This window comes from Acanthaster planci, linkage group LG10 (genome assembly GCF_054643075.1).
Source record: "Acanthaster planci isolate LZ-2023a linkage group LG10, COTS_SCS, whole genome shotgun sequence".
NCBI classification, from domain to species: Eukaryota; Metazoa; Echinodermata; class Asteroidea; order Valvatida; family Acanthasteridae; genus Acanthaster; species Acanthaster planci.
Genome location: NC_141786.1, coordinates 17,022,256 through 17,039,334, shown reverse-complemented (window position 1 = coordinate 17,039,334; position 17,079 = coordinate 17,022,256). Strand labels below are relative to the sequence as shown.

The window sequence follows — 17,079 nt, the reverse complement described above, 5'->3', positions numbered from 1 at the left end:
GGGAGGCAGAGGTTTGACAAGAAGATTCCTAAAAACTAACTAAATTTGAAAATATTTGATTTAAAGCACTGACTTTAATTGTGATTCAAATGACTCATTCAAGAAAATTATGCTGCCTGTTTCATGAATACTTCAGGAATTTTTTTGTTTGAAATTTTAAATGAAGAATGGGCTGAATGTTAACATTCTGATTCCTCTAAATAAACTTTAATTTAGCTCATGGCTGTAACGGGCCCATATATAATTATTCTCTATTATGTGCCCACTGGCCTTTAATCGCAAAATGGCCATTTTGGATTGTGTTCCCTGAATCCACTTCATTTATCATCCACTCTAAAATCAAAAGGAGCCTGACTATTCTGCTTCATCTGCCTATAACCACGATTCCCTTTTTTTTTCATTTAGAAAGTCAGGGTGACTTAACTTTGATTTGCTGAGGCCAATTGTGATGAAATCTTCATTGTACATGCATGATATAACATATATGCTTTCCATAAGAATGGACATTGATGGATGTTACAGTATCTCCCAGGATTCCCATAGTCAATAGGTTGCCTTCAATAAGACAGTTGAAAAGTCAGTACAAATAAAGAAACCTGAAGCTTTGCATTGAATCTTTCAAATATGGATGGCCCAAAGCAAGATTGGATATGGCTGTAGTTTAAGAGTAAAAAAGGAGTGGCTGGTAACAAGACTATGAAAACCAAGAAATCAGAGACTAGTCATAAGACTAAAATGCACTTTGTAGAATGTCAGATGACAAACTTTACATGCAGCTTCCATAGCGGTCCTTTTCTATACATTGGTTTGTGATAAGGTGTGTTTGAATAATTTTATACGCGGTTAATTCGAGAACAAAATGTGTTGGACACTTCCAACATATGAGTTATAAGAAATTTCAAAAATCTGCTTCACATAAAAAAATCTGACTTTTGCTTAAAAGGATGATTTTTAACAACCCTGCAAATTTGGTTGTTATCCATATTGCCAAGAATCTTGCTCTTTTTTCAAAGGATTTAATGTAACATAATGCCCTAAAGAGACTCATGACATTTTTTTCTCATCTGTGCAGGCAAAGGAACGTCAGTGAGCCAAGCAGGGTGAAGTGGTTCCTGTCTACCGTGGTCCTTGGAGGGCTTCACCTCACAGACTTGGCCAGTACAAACAGGGTGCTGCAAAGCAGTGATTCCTGTCTACCCTGGTCCTTGGAGGGGCTTCACCTCGCAGACTTGGCCAGTACAAACAGGGTGCTCCAAAGCAGTGGTTCCTGTCTACCGTGGTCCTTGGAGGGCTTCACCTCACAGACTTGGCCAGTACAAACAGGGTGCTGCAAAGCTCAAATATTAAGTTTGCAAAAAAGTATCCAGCGTTGTCCTAACATACGTGTAGCAAACAGGATTTCAGGTTTGCAATGTAGACATTTTTAGTCAAAGGAAAAAGCAAATTTGGCCGGACATCTTTGGTATCGAGGGTGTATATTTGTCTCTAGAAAAAGAAATAATCTTATTTTAAAGCGTAGCTGCAATACAATATGTTTGAAAACATTTAAAAAAAAAAAACTTTATAAGCTTGTTCGGTGTGTTTTTACATACATATATACATGTATATTGAAAAGTGCACCTTTTTAATACTTTAAATTATCCAAGCTTTCCTGGACAACAGAGGGCGCTATTGGTATGAAGTGCAGTCTAATAAAGGGTCTGATAAAGAAATTAATGCTTGCTTATTGCCATGAACAAAAAACAACAATGAATCAGTAAAAAGGAGAAATTTGTGTCCAGCAAAATCTACAAAAATGAAGGATTTCGTTTGAGCAGAAACCCGTCCAACATTGAAGCTTCCTTCCTGGAATGATATATCACACTTTTACTATGAATATGGAAATGCTCATTTGCATAAAACCTACAAGACAGTAAATTACCCTTTGAAATACTGAAAGAAAAGCCAGAAATCAGGTGAATTGAGAAGAAGAGGATGCATTTGGAAGGTTTGTATTCAAACAAATTGATTGCAGCTACCCTTCAAGTTGGTTTCCAAACATGATCATTTAGTTTACCAAATAATCAGTATTTTGCATTCTGTGCATTAGATAGACTTAAAATCTGTCAAAATGGCCGCTGTGTATAAATGTGGATAGGTTAGAACTCTTTGAAAGCTGGGCCAGTATTTCTCGAAATTTTCAATTTTTGTTCTTGATTGTCGAGTTTTTTCAAAATGCAAAAGCAGGTATTGTAAATTCCTGATATTCCAAGTTACCAATAGCTGGAACAAGAGGCTTGTTACTGCCAAATTTTCTCAGAGATGCCTCTGATTGAAAGAAATTTCCATGTTCACTGGATCTTAAAGTGATTTTAATTTACACCAGTTGATTTTTTCTGACAGATACATGTACATAATATTAAAATGAATAATTTGAAGCAGTTAGTATAGAAGTGCTTACACTTGATTGACGTATGAATTTATATTAAACTGAATACATCAAATTCGGTACTTATCCGTCCGTTTCTACCCTCATTGGTATGCTGTCTCTGCCCTGTGTTTGCATATTCAAATTTTGTTTATTTAAATATATGCAGATTAGCTGTGCCCTCTGACCTTTTTTGAAATTGCGCAATCCTAACCTTTAAATATTAGTTCCGAAATGATTTATATCAAGAGGCAATTGGCCTGGTGGTTAGCTAGCTGGCTGCCAGGCCAGGGGATCCCGGTTCAAATCCTGGGGTCCCCGGGAAAAGGAGGTTTTTTTTTTTTTTTTTTATATATACTAAGTTTTTTAACAAAATTGTGCATGCCCACCTGGGATTGAACCCAGGTCCTTGTGCATTGCAGTTAGGGTCCTTAACCGCTATGCCACGGCACTTTCTTGAAGAAATGTGCTCGTTTCTAAATGTTAAACCTTTCATTGTTTGGACTTAGAATATTTTTCAGCCAGACTCTGTACTGGAGATAGGCAAGGGTGGAAGGCCTAGGGGCTAGAAGTCTGAGAGCTGATAGGAAGGGTAGAGTGGATGGCTGAGGGCTTGGGACTATCAGTATTAGAGGCCTAAGGATCCCATGGGGTTGAAGGACATAGCTTCTTAATGTTCCATATTGCTTAATGGGTTTATTGGAGCCCTTATAGGATGAAGACTAAAAGGCTCTAAGAGGAAACTTTATATAAGGAGCTTGGAAGATGTTTAAGACTGGCAGGGCTTAGGATGGGGCTGCTGTGTAAAATCTAAAGATAGGAAACAGATGTAACTCTGGTAGTGTAAAATGGTTGAGATTGGGGCAATGTGCTCAGAGGCAAAGTACATGTACTACACATTCACAAATATAATTTAACAAAACAGTTCTGTTAGTTTTAACATTTATTTCATTAAAAAACAAAATGATTGAAGAGGTTCTGATACACAGTAAAATTTTGATAAACACACATGGAAAAGGCATATTTCCACAGCAAACTAAAATGTGCAAACCAAGCAAGTTTCTGATTCAGAATTTTTGAGATAATTAAAATTGGAAAGGCTAAAAGACTTACACTAGGAAAACACAAGGCCACATAGAACCATTTCCAGGGGGTGATAAAAACACTTGTTACACTGAGGTTTGGAATGGCCACTGGGTGAGCTAGACAGTGTTGATGGGTACAGAACTGGTATTTTGTCTGAATGGGAAAAGGGGAGATTTGAAATGTGCAAAACACTGGTCACTTTTAAACTTTCCTATCACTTTAAACCCTAGTCTTTCCAAATGGTGACTATTTTATGGTACAAATTCGTTGGGTCAGTGCTAAAAGGTCATTACAGCAAAACTAACATTTTTGAAAATACTTTTAGGGTTTTACCCTGAGCATGAAGGAAATGTTGCATTGAAACAAATAAAATTTGTTTTACTTCTATTAAACAATTTTTTTGGACCAACATATTTAAATTTCAAGAGATTTTCTTGCCTACTTTCATGTTTAAAATGTTATTTTTTAATAGGGGCCATTTAATGCAGTTATTCAGTAAGGATCTTTTAGCACTGAGATGACAAATTACAGTTTTAAAGTATAGCATTGTGATAACATTTTAAGTTTATTTCATTTTGGGGAGACAGGTTGGCATGGCGATACTTTCCTCGCCTTCCACTTCAGCGACCCAGAATCAGATCTAGCCCAAGCTGACATGTGGATTGAGTTTTTAGTCCCTACTTGATTCCTTAAGTTTCTCTGTGACTATTTATCTGCAGTTTTCTTCCCACCTCTAAAAATTCACACTAGCCCCCACCCCCCCCAAACAAAATGAAAAAAAAAAGGCTGAAAAAATGTAATGATATGTACGCATCCGTACACTGGCTACAGTTGATAATGATGGCCCACTGAAAATCATCCGCTAGAGATTACGTGTACATGGCTGCTATGAATAAATAAGTTATGAAGTTATCGTTATTCTTTTATTTCTGGTCATCCAATGAACATTCAGCGCTAATTGCAGGATGACTATGAGTGGCAATGAAGAGGAAAATAAATCTTCAGTTTTCAGAGGTGGTGGGCCTTGGTGGGATTCGAACCCAGGCCATTGAGGTGGAAGATGAGGAAAGAGCTGCTATGCAAACCTGACTCCCAACAAATGAATTAAAAGCAAGAAATATGCCCAAATATGAGAGTAAATGCAATCTGACCAAGTGTAGGAAAATATCCATTTCAGTCATGAATTTGGATGGAAATACAATGTACATGTATTATGGGAAGAGTTCCATACACTGACATTGCTCATTTCTGCCTGCAATGGAATATGTAAATCACCCATCCAGAAGCAATACGGTCTTAGCAGGGAAAATATTGAAGCATTTACTGCTTGGAATTTCCTGGCCCAGCCTGGTAGTGTTTGTACAAAGGGTGTCACATGATGCCTATGTTTGGAACTCTTTCCCACTAATATACATGTACAAACATACAGACTTGCTTCATTACAGGATGGCAGGGGTGTAAATCTGTGAAGGGGGGGGGGAATGCAGTCCAACTTCATGAGTAAGAGGTCCATCAGACTTGGCTGATTACTTTGTATTAATAGGAACCTTGTATTATCAGAATGAAACCAGTGAAGAACAAAGAGATTGGGACCTCCAAATGTCCTTGTTACAAGCAGAATGTTGGGTTTACATTGCTCTGATTAACAGGGTTCACATTTACATTCCCTGGTTCCTTTTTGATCGGGGGAGGGGCTGTTATTGGGTCATCTCCTGCTCACAATTTTGTGGCAGTGACAAAAATGCAGAGGTATTTTGAGGTATTTTTGAAACTCCCAACAGCCAAAATGTATTTAATAGCACTGAAAAGGCAGATAAGACGTAGTTTTGAAGTAAGATTAAGGGGTGAAAGTGTACAAAATTGATTGTATCATAAACAGCGCCCCCTAGTGTTCTGTACCATTCACTGTCCATCCCCCCTGCTGTAAGTCATGGCCCAGTCCAAGACACAGATTTACATGTGTACACACCACAAACATATAAACGCATAGACCACCAGATCACATTCCAAACTACATTCACATTTAGTGATTAGTGTGGTGACCGACTAAAATCAAAACTATGGGCAAATTCACCCCTTGATATAGGGAATTTGTGCAAATTTGAAGAATTCCAGCCAGAAAATTGTCTGAAGCCATTTTTTGATTGCAAAATTGATTGCAGATTGATTGATTGTAGATTGACAAGGATGCAGTTGCAACATTTGAAAAGATGAGGTACCAGTGCTGAAGAGCAAAAAATGGAGCACATTTTGGGAGCGGATGTAAACAAATACAAGCAATGTAAGAGCATTGCCCATAATGTGCACTGAACACGCTGCCATCCATCGTTTCACCCACTGTTTGCCCATACTTATAAAATCATGGTTACACATTTGAGACTGTGTTTATAGGTTTGTGGTACACACAGTGTACATTGTACATCATGAATAGCGCCCCCTAGTGTCCCTTGGTATCCAGCATATTCAGCCCCAGTCCCCAGCACAGATTTACATCACTGTTGAAGCAAGGAACTGCAGTCTTTTCCTTGCCTGTGTGAACCACTGCCTGAGATCCTGCTGTGGAAACTCTTCCTCAGTCACGGAGGTGAGGACGGGCATTTATCTGAGTTTCTCTCCGTGATATTCTAATGAATCATCTCAGGGAAGCCCTATAGGATCTTCTCCTCCATCTTGCCTCCATAAGGTTGAAAGAGGCGAGGGCGCTCTTCTAATCTGCACCATGGTCTGGTCCTCCTTGGGCATATGCACAGTTTCTGAATAACAAAGTCTGGGGAAACATCAAGCACAAAAGAATGAGCTTAGCTGCAGCTAAAACAGATTTCTGAAAAAAACTAACCCTCCTTTATGGGTGTGAGGTCTGAGCCGGACTAAGAAAGGGCACAATTTTCCTGGCAAAGCAGGCTCCTTTTGTGGGAAATGCACTTCACTGGTTCACAAACAACGATGAAATTTGCACATCGTTATGGCAACTGCATTCTTACAGACAACATGAAAACTCCCCACCAAAATGGCTTTTTTCAGCCAATGAGGGGGTGCTTCTGCTCAAGATGGATAGGTCTATCAGTTCATGAACAGAATCTCTGTCCTTTTGTATTCAAATGACTGCATCTTTATCAATAGTGGAGCTACTGTACCAACTGAGGTTTCAAAGCATCTAGAAGAAAACACTCGTTGAATCTAACTTGATTAATTTCTGTTGGATTCTAAATATCAAAGGTGCAGTCCATCATTTGCAGTTATCCAAAAAAGGAATAGATAAAATTGTTGAAAAGTAAACTTTGTTTAAAGATGGTTATGGAGCTAAACTCCCAGTGAAATTCATTTTTCTTGCAAGCTGTCACTTTGAAGAAAACTGTGAAAGGAGGCCATTACCAACGATGTGATAAAGATTTGGATAGTTGCTATTAGAAGCACGCATGCAAGCGTTGTAACACGATACATGCACAGTTTCTACATGACATAATTTATAGGTTCAGCATGAGACATTGCAAGGCTGCATTTGACTAAATGTAAGAACCTGTCCTAGATGCTGAATTCAGGTGCAATTCAAATATGACTCAGCAACTTTTGAGCTGAATTAGAAATCTTAAAAACATTGTTTTTCTCAGAATAATATTATTCACTGAGATTAAACTTCATCAAGTTGATTCTTAGGCAACCTTCTTTAGACTTCAAGTAATTTTGTTGCCTCAAAGAAACATAATCCACAAAGGGCAAATGATGGACTGACCTTTGAATGGAGGGTCTCCCAAAACAGCTGTTCCTTTTTTTTGTGAGGTTTACATTCATTGTTTACTGGCCAAAAGCCAACATCAATCACATGACACTCTTACCTGCTACTGTCCACAATGTAAGGCCTGCGTCTTCAACATTGGAGATTTCATTGCTGGTCAGTCCAGTCGCACCGTATGCAGGAAAAGTTAGCCAGCCTCAACGTAGGCAGCTATTGCAGTGGCAAGGAGGTCTGCCCAAGTCTAAACACAGGAAAAAAACACCAAAAATGTCAAGTAAAGTCAATCTTTTTGCTGTTTTTTTAAAATCAAAGGTTATGGGTGAAGGTTTCAACCGAAGGGCAGATCCAGAGCTATTTTCGGGGGGGGGGGGCACCTATTGCTACATTGTGGGGCTTTTCACACACTTTTGCAAACCCACCAAATTCCCTTCAATTTCTGAAATCTTATACTGATGCTCTTTTTGGAGAAGGAACAAAGCCCCCACTGCCCCCACGACCCTGGATCCACCCTTGCACCCATTAGTTTCAGAAATAGTCACTGCTAAATATCAGAAAGCATACAGCACTCCGCAGTGCATGTAGTAATTGGCTGGGTGGGTTCTAATTGGTACAGGGACTGATGGGTATAAGGCAAACTGTTGTGAACACCAAAATCACGATTACTAATCCTGTACTTAAGTGAAAAAAGAAACAAGAGAGGTGACTTACTGTGTCAGGGTGGTGATTCCAGAAGATGAGCCCACAGGCAGGGGACCAACCAAGCTGCTATCACCTTACTCTATCAGGGCAGTGATGCCAGAAGATGAGCCCACAGGCAGGGGACCAACCATGCTGCTATCACCTTACTCTATCAGGGCAGTGATGCCAGAAGATGAGCCCACAGGCAGGGGACCAACCACGCTGCTACCTCCTTTCTCTATCAGGGCAGTGATGCCAGAAGATGAGACCACCTGACCACAGGCAGAGTACCAGCCACACTGCTATCACCTTACTCTTTCAGGGCAGTGATGCCAGAAGATGAGACCACCTGACCACAGGCAGAGTACCAGCCACACTGCTATCACCTTACTCTATCAGGGCAGTGATGCCAGAAGATGAGACCACAGGCAGGGAACCAACCATGCTGCTATCGCCTTACTCTATCAGGGCAGTGATGCCAGAAGATGAGCCAACAGGCAGGGGACCAACCATGCTGCTATCACCTTACTCTATCAGGGCAGTGATGCCAGAAGATGAGCCCACAGGCAGGGGACCAACCACGCTGCTATCACCTTACTCTATCAGGGCAGTGATGCCAGAATATGAGACCACAAGCAGAGTACCAGCCCCACTGCTATCGCCTTACTCTATCAGGGCAGTGATGCCAGAAGATGAGCCCACAGGCAGGGGACCAACCATGGTGCTGTCCCCTTGAACACCTGGTTAAAATTCAAAGAGTAAAAAAAAGAGAAGGAAGCAGTTACATGTATGCCGGTCTGCATCGGCAAATACTACTTTTTCAAAAATGCTCCAAAAGAGTTGTGGGTTTAAGGCAAGGTCCAAAAAGTATGGCTACGGTTAGAAGTAACACGAAAGGTAAGCCACAAGTGAGCAGCTGCTGTAATGTACTACTTTCAGCTTAAGCCAGTGGATTTGGACAAAGGCTACCTCAAAGCCAAGGACAAGGGGTATGTAACCTTCAAGGCCAAGGACTACCTCAAATCAGTTGAGAAATATACGAACAGAAAATGGTACCAAGTGACTGCTGTCTGTTCTTCTGTACATCACAAAAATAGCAGCTACTGTCCGTGATTTGGGATTTCTTCAAGTGAATGGGTTCTTTTATAAAAGGCAGTGGGTATTCAGCCATCGCTGGCAAATAAACAATATTTCACCAGGAACATGTGCAGTAAATTGGTTTTTTGGACTAAGAAATTCTTACCCTGAGAAATCTTTAGTCTGGGTCTGTGCCAACATAGTCATTGTGACTCTGTATTCACAAAGTGGGAATCAGACGTTTTTACAATTTCTTCACTTCTTTTCTAAAAAAATAAAATTCTCCAGAGCCATGAATTAGAAGGAGGATGTAATACTCTTAAATTAAATGGTGAAGTCAATTTACAAGAACAAAAGAAGAGAATTCTTAGTTGTTTGGGAAAAGTAACGGATGACAGCTGTGGATTGAACCCACACGAGAGCATATCAAGCCATCTCAAGATGTGCACGCCATCCACTCGACCACCAATTGAACTGGGAATACAGTGTGAATTTAATAACTTTTATAGGCTAACTCATTCAAAGAGGGCGCTGTCTATATGTAGCTGACAAAATACAATTTAATTAAATTTGCCGGTAATGGCTAAATATCCTCTGTCTTTATTAAGAGCAAATCTGAACCTTTAGACATTGGCAAATGCCATGGCCAAACGTACCAGCAAAATTCATTTCAAACAGACGGCAAACATGACTAAAAAGGGACAGCTATCCAAAAAGCAACTGACGAAATTATTGTTGAAAATCAGACTTGTTTTCACGATGGTTATGGGCCTAAACTCCCTGTGGAATCAGTCTTTCTGGCAAGCTGTCATCATGAAGAAACAATGAAACATATTTATTTCATACATGTATCTATTGATTGCTTACTGGTCAAAAGCCGACATCAATCACATGACACTCTTTCCTGCTACTATTCATGATGTAAGGCCTGCATCATAAACTTTGGAGATTTCATCACTGGTCAGTTCACTTTCATCATGACATGGGATATGCTAGAAGGCCTCAATGCAGGCAGCCACTGCAGTACATTCACCTGGCGATGAAACCCTCCCAAAAATCTGATATCAGGAAATAAAATCAACAGAAATAACACAAAAAGATCGGTTGGAGTCTTCTTGAATACAACAGGGTAATGCTATAGGCACAGTAGATGTGTGTTGTGCCAAAATGAGCAAAGGTTTAAACTGAAAAGGCATATCCACAACCAAATTTTTGGCAAGGGGCGGGGAGAGGAGTGCCAGACAAGGTCCCAATCGGGTGGGGGAGGAGTGCCAGACAGGGTCCAATTGGGTGGGAGAGGAGTGCCAGACAAGGTCCCAATTGGGTGGGGAGGAGTGCCAGACAAGGTCCCAATGGGTGGGAGAGGAGTGCCAGACAAGACCACATTTGGGTGGGAGAGGAGTGCCAGACAAGGTCCCAATTGGGTGGGGGAGGAGTGCCAGACAAGGTCCCAATTGGGTGGGGGAGGGGTGCCAGACAAGGTCCCAATTGGGTGGGGGAGGAGTGCCAGACAAGGTCCCAATTGGGTGGGGAGGAGTGCCAGACAAGGTCCCAATTGGGTGGGGGAGGAGTGCCAGACAAGGTCCCAATTGGGTGGGGGAGGGGTGCCAGACAAGGTCCCAATTGGGTGGGGGAGGGGTGCCAGACAAGGTCCCAATTGGGTGGGAGAGGAGTGCCAGACAAGGTCCCAATTGGGTGGGGAGGAGTGCCAGACAAGGTCCCAATGGGTGGGAGAGGAGTGCCAGACAAGACCACATTTGGGTGGGAGAGGAGTGCCAGACAAGGTCCCAATTGGGTGGGGGAGGAGTGCCAGACAAGGTCCCAATTGGGTGGGGGAGGGGTGCCAGACAAGGTCCCAATTGGGTGGGGGAGGAGTGCCAGACAAGGTCCCAATTGGGTGGGGGAGGAGTGCCAGACAAGGTCCCAATTGGGTGGGGGAGGAGTGCCAGACAAGGTCTCAATTGGGTGGGGGAGGAGTGCCAGACAAGACCCCATTTGGGTAGGGGGAGGAGTGCCAGACAAGGTCCTAATTGGGTGGGGAGGAGTGCCAGACAAGGTCCCAATTGGGTGGGAGAGGAGTGCCAGACAAGACCCCATTTGGGTGGGAGAGGAGTGCCAGACAAGGTCCCAATTGGGTGGGGAGGAGTGCCAGACAAGGTCCCAATTGGGTGGGGGAGGGGTGCCAGACAAGGTCCCAATTGGGTGGGGGAGGAGTGCCAGACAAGGTCCCAATCGGGTGGGGGAGGAGTGCCAGACAAGGTCCCAATTGGGTGGGGGAGGAGTGCCAGACAAGGTCCCAATTGGGTGGGGGAGGAGTGCCAGACAAGACCCCATTTGGGTAGGGGGAGGAGTGCCAGACAAGGTCCCAATTGGGTGGGGGAGGAGTGCGAGACAAGGTCCCAATTGGGTGGGGGAGGAGTGCCAGACAAGGTCCCAATTGGGTGGGGGAGGAGTGCCAGACAAGGTCCCAATTGGGTGGGGAGGAGTGCCAGACAAGGTCCCAATTGGGTGGGAGAGGAGTGCCAGACAAGGTCCCAATTGGGTGGGAGAGGAGTGCCAGACAAGGTCCCAATTGGGTGGGGGAGGGGTGCCAGACAAGGTCCCAATTGGGTGGGGGAGGAGTGCCAGACAAGGTCCCAATCGGGTGGGGGAGGAGTGCCAGACAAGGTCCCAATTGGGTGGGGGAGGAGTGCCAGACAAGGTCCCAATTGGCTGGGGGAGGAGTGCCAGACAAGACCCCATTTGGGTAGGGGGAGGAGTGCCAGACAAGGTCCCAATTGGGTGGGGGAGGAGTGCCAGACAAGGTCCCAATTGGGTGGGGGAGGAGTGCCAGACAAGGTCCCAATTGGGTGGGGGAGGAGTGCCAGACAAGGTCCCAATTGCCCCCTGCCCCAGTCTGCCTTTGCAACTGAATTTTTTTGTTTCAGATCATATTGTGTCACTGTTGAATCAAGAAACCATCGGTGTTCGGCAGTGAGTGGGTTATGATTGGTACAGAGGCTGATGGGTGATAGGAAAACTGTTGGGAGAACTAAAATCAGGATTACTATTCTTGTAATTCTATGAGGAAAGAAACAAAAGATATGGCTTACTTTAGCAGGGCAGTGATGCCAGAAGATGAGCCCACAGGCAGGGGACCAACCACGCTGCTATCGCCTTACTCTATCAGGGCAGTGATGCCAGAAGATGAGCCAACAGGCAGGGGACCAACCACGCTGCTATCGCCTTACTCTATCAGGGTAGTGATGCCAGAAGATGAGCCCACAGGCAGGGGACCAACCACGCTGCTATCACCTTACTCTATCTGGACAGTGATGCCAGAAGATGAGCCCACAGGCAGGGGACAAAACACGCTGCTTCCACCTTACTCTATCAGGGCAGTGATGCTAGATGATAAGCTCACAGGCAGGGGACCAACCAAGCTGCTTTAGCCTGTAACACCTGGTAGAAAAAAAAGAGAAGATGGCATTATTATCCCTCTGTTCTAGGGGACTAAGTTTTGAACATGCCCCCAAAAGAGGTTTTAAGGCAATGTCCCAACGTATGGCTGAGGTAAGCCTGAAAGAAGCGGCTTCAGCCATCTGTCATAGACTTATGTACTAATGTCAGCCTAAGCCGGATGATTTGGACAAGGTCAGTTGCCAAATGTACAAACAAAAGAATATACCCAGGGACTGCTTCCTGTTTGAAGTAAGTGAGGATTTCTTGAAGCCCATCTGAATTAAACCCTAAAAGAGCCCGGGAATCCACATCCCCCCCCTTAACATTTTTTCTGGTATCACAGCAGTGCAGATTTTCCACAAGCCTTTAGGTGTTTTTTGTAGTAACTCCCCATGGTCCATTCTGACACAATTTTGTGAAAATCAAACATAACTCTCTCAAGCAGCGTCCATTTCTCCAAGAGAGATCAACCCAAACTGTACACTTTTCTGCTGCCATGCTCAAAGTATGTAGGCTGGCACGTGTGCGGCCTTCAACTTCCGAATGACTGTCAAAAATAGATGGTTGAAATGAAATTTCAAACTTGTATTGGAAAAGAAAATTTGTACATTCACATCAAGTTTTTAAAAATCTGGCATTGGACAGCCCAGTTCTTGTGAAATTCCCCACCTTCTTGCTGTGAGCTGGTAAAAGTAATGCAACTCTTTTAGGGTTAAATTCAGAAGTGCCACGGCCAAATGTACCTGCATGAATCGATTTCTAAGCAGATGGCAAACATGACTGCGACGTGACAGCTTTTCTACCTGCTGTTTTCTTCATTCACTGTTCTTGTTCCTCATCACTGTCAGGGTCGCTGTCACCGGAGTCCTCACTGGAACTTGAGTTTCTCCTGCGCTTACTTCTTTAGAACAAAATGGGGATAAAAATCACGTTATCCCTGACTCTGTGAGTTAATTTCAAATTCAGTTGCGAAAAAAATAGACAGGTGACTTCACTACAAAATACCCCAAAACTGAAACAAGGAATAAATTTCTTTCACTTTTTCTTTTCTGTTTTTGTTTCCTTGGAATATTTGGACTTCTTCCTGCTTCTCTACTCTGATAACAAAGAAATTACCCACAGATACAAAAAAGGTTCAATATCTTTTCTGAATGGACACTTCCATTATATTGTCAAATTTTGAAACTGGAACACACAATACTAAGTTTCTGTATCGAACTGCTACATTTTTCTGTCATCCAGAACCTTTTCACACATAGTCTCTGGCCAAGGCACACGTACCTAATTTCACTGTCTGTGCTACGGCTAACGTCAGAGTCATCTTCATCATTCTCTATGTGGCTGAACTCATCCAAGCTACTGGAGTCAAGACAAAACAATTATAAAAGATCATTCAAGTAGCAAGACAAAAGGACAGTATAGAAAGACTGTGGTTCCTGGGAATCTTCCCAAATCCTAAAAATCGTCCCCAGTATGGTACATTCTCCAAAATTCTACAAAGGTATCAAGTCCCTCATGAAATCAAAGTGGCTGGGCTGGGCTCTACCTCCCTCAATCCTGCTATATTTTCCACAAACCTCTTGGGGGATTTTGAAAAAACTGGGAAGGCTGGCATTAAGATTTAACAAAAAAGGAGAAGATAAGTAAATTTGCAGGAATACATTGTACAGTTTAGATTCTCAATCCAGCTCATCTTTGAATAACCTGATGCTGGGAAAGAACTTACTCAGGTTCTGCTCTCTCCCATGACGTCATACACAGGCCCTCTATAAAGACTATTGCAATTCCACACTACACTGTACTTCCTTTCAGTTAAGATGTCCAAAAAATATTGCTGCCTTTTTTGCAATGGAAGGATGACTTAATATCCTTGATGTCAGTCAAGATAAACATGTACATAAAGGAAAGCATTTCTTCTGGTGATGCCAATCATTTTTCCCAGCAGTGACCTAATGTTATGTGTACACCATCTGAAAGCATTAAACAATTACACACATGTACAATGTCAGTCTTATCAAGTCTAATTTAGCAGTGAAACTTAGGAAATACTCGACCAGTCGGTTAGACTATTTTCGGTGAAATCCTGTTTTTATTACACGAGCAACCTACATGTACATGCATAACATGTAGACTCTGTCATGTCTGTATGACTGGATTGATACCAGCAGGGCAGGCGACATGCGCTGTGCAGGTTGAACAACCCAAACCTGTGAAAATAGTCAAACCGATGCATGTGGAACTCACACAGGCCTATAGTGCGGAAAAAAATGGACGATTGATAAGCAACAGCTCCGATTTTTCAAAATACTACCTAGTGTACATATGTCCTGGGCATTATACTCCTAAAATATAGTCAAAAGGCCAGCGTTAAGTTACAGCTACACTGTTTTCTAGAGCTACGATAAAAATAAAATAATTATGATCACGGTTGCTCTCAAGGGAAAATCTGATTGAAAAAGCAGAATAAGGGTCATTGATATGGTACAGTCATAAGCATGAATCAAATAAAGACTAGATTCCAGAAAGTAAGCTTGAACTGACGGATCGTATCAATTCCTTGCAATAAAGAAAGCGCTCTTCCAAAAACTACTGTACGCTAATCTTTTGATCTTCGGCATTGAGCCTTGTGTAAACAGAACTGTCCGAAGGGCCTAAACCCAGTGTGGACAAAACGGACGATACCAGCGCAGACTCATACAGTATTGTGCAATGTGTTACATGCAGCGACAGGTACAAGACTTTGAAACCCATGTTCCTTTTACGTCAACTTCATTGTAAAAGCAGTGATTCTTCGTAATATATGGTAGTTGAAATAGCACAGTGATCACAAAGAGGACTTACATGTGTTACATGTACTAACAGAATTATTCCCATACACTCGCAAATCCTGTCTCAATGCAACATGGCTACCACATGCACGCACATGTGGTATACGAACGCCGTGCACACGTAGATGTGGAAGCCGATGGCTGAATGCACAATCTAAACTGTCATTTCATTGGAAGCAAAACTGTGTTTCCATAGACAGGGTGAAATAGTGGCCAATCAAAATATTTTTTACATGTTCAGTTAACTAATGAATAGAACAAACTACCCTGCATTTGAGAAGAACAAATGGTGGCGATAGCCTGAGTTACAGCGGGTTGAAGTTGGGAAGTTGAGCAGAAAGAGAGCATAAACGGTGAACTAACACGTAAAATTACAACAAACAAGATGAAACTCTAATGTTGAACTACAACATGACAGAGTTAAATCAATGAATTTTGCCAACAAACAAAGATTTTTCAAAAGGAATGTGAAGTTCATAATGCTCAATTGAGGAAGCAAATGTTTGACAGATTTCTGGGTTGTGGTAGAAAAACTAGAAATGAACACCGATTTTTCACGGGTCTTTATGTATGGACAAGCTACATGTGCCTGGTTCAGCAGCGCATTGAAAGTAAGCACCAAGGAACTGAGCATTACAACCCTACATGTATGTAAACAAAAATGGCAGCAAGTCACACAAAATAACGAACATACACATGTATGTCGGCTACATATATGTACATATATACCATAACCATTATGTTAGAGCACAAGGAAACAGATTAGGCCGGGCATGCTGGGCCTTCATGTCACTGCATCATGCATAAATGCACTACATGTACTACTAAAAGAGCAAGACCCATGTACATGTATAAGGCCACACGTACGTAAACCCGTCCAAGACAACTACAACTTCATCTCACGTGTACGATACAACATGAAGAGGAATGTCTTTGCATGATCCCGTAAATAACCTTTTTTTCTGGATTGAAAATTATGGGGCTTAACCTACCTTCATGGCAACAAATGTTTTCCAGCCTTCACGACCATGATGACCTTACTTTTTATCGTGTCCCGCTTTCCCATTTTGGGCATGCCGCCACAACATTTACCAATATTTAGCGCCCTCTATTGAATAAAAATAAAGCGCCCTCTGTTGAATCAATATTTAGCGCCCTCTGTTGGCAAAGTGAGTGGCGCCCTCTATAGAATGAAATAGTGAGGTGGCAAATTTTATATAGCGCCCTCTGTGGGCTTGTAGTTGCCAACGTTAACTTATTGGCAACAGCGCCCCCGTGGTTCCATTGAACGGCGTGCAATTTGAGTATGGCGCCCTCTAGAAAAATGTAAAAGGTTTTTTAAAAATTCAATAGCCCCCTCTATTGGCCTGATGATCAAAACTAATCAGTATTTTTTTTTACCTAGAGAATGAGAAAGTAAATTAAGACCCACGGCCCTCCCCGAAGTTTTTCGTCTGTGCCTAGTACGAGTCGACTTCATGTATGTGCCTCAACCCTTTCTCCTCTTTGAAAGAGCTGCAACAGCGCCTCATTTTTATTTTTTATTTTTTTCTATTTTTTTCTTTTCCAGGAACTTGATCTTTTACTCAAAGTGATGGATCCCGACGAGATCGATATTGAACAATGATAGCAGACTATGGATGCAAAGTTGTTTGTTGTCAGGTAATCACAATAAACCGGGTCCAGTTCCATGCATCGACAACGTGTGTCTGCAATTATCGGTGTAGGGGGGCAGTCTCTGAATCAATTCCGGAACATAAATCTTACCAGAGAAAACTTTGACTATTGAAAGGCTTCCATCAACTAATTCACGCTGTCATTTCGTCAAT

General features: G+C 42.3%; 2 long non-coding RNA genes across 30 annotated transcripts in view; one reads left to right on the top strand and one right to left on the bottom strand.

The window, feature by feature from the left end:
- LOC110990533 (uncharacterized) overlaps positions 1-17,079 on the top strand; it is a 270,020-nt gene that overhangs the window by 28,219 nt on the left and 224,722 nt on the right. For 12 of the 21 annotated variants that reach the window (XR_015426963.1, XR_015426958.1, XR_015426950.1 and 9 more), the window contains one exon: positions 1,073-2,490. The exons of the other annotated variants lie outside the window; for them this stretch is intronic. This is a non-coding gene — a long non-coding RNA (uncharacterized LOC110990533). Of the gene's footprint in view, positions 1-1,072; positions 2,491-17,079 lie in introns of those variants that run through there. 21 annotated transcript variants of the gene reach the window in all.
- Positions 3,141-16,363, bottom strand: LOC147797895 (uncharacterized). 9 transcript variants are annotated; one of them, XR_015426977.1, is made up of 8 exons: positions 16,243-16,363; positions 13,704-13,781; positions 13,166-13,323; positions 12,074-12,422; positions 9,849-10,039; positions 7,935-8,644; positions 7,327-7,467; positions 3,141-6,260 (listed from the first exon to the last, which is right to left on the bottom strand). It is a non-coding gene; the product is annotated as an uncharacterized LOC147797895 (long non-coding RNA). The 9 variants fall into 9 exon arrangements; XR_015426978.1 differs by having other exon boundaries at positions 13,704-13,778; XR_015426979.1 differs by lacking the exon at positions 16,243-16,363 and adding an exon at positions 15,264-16,236.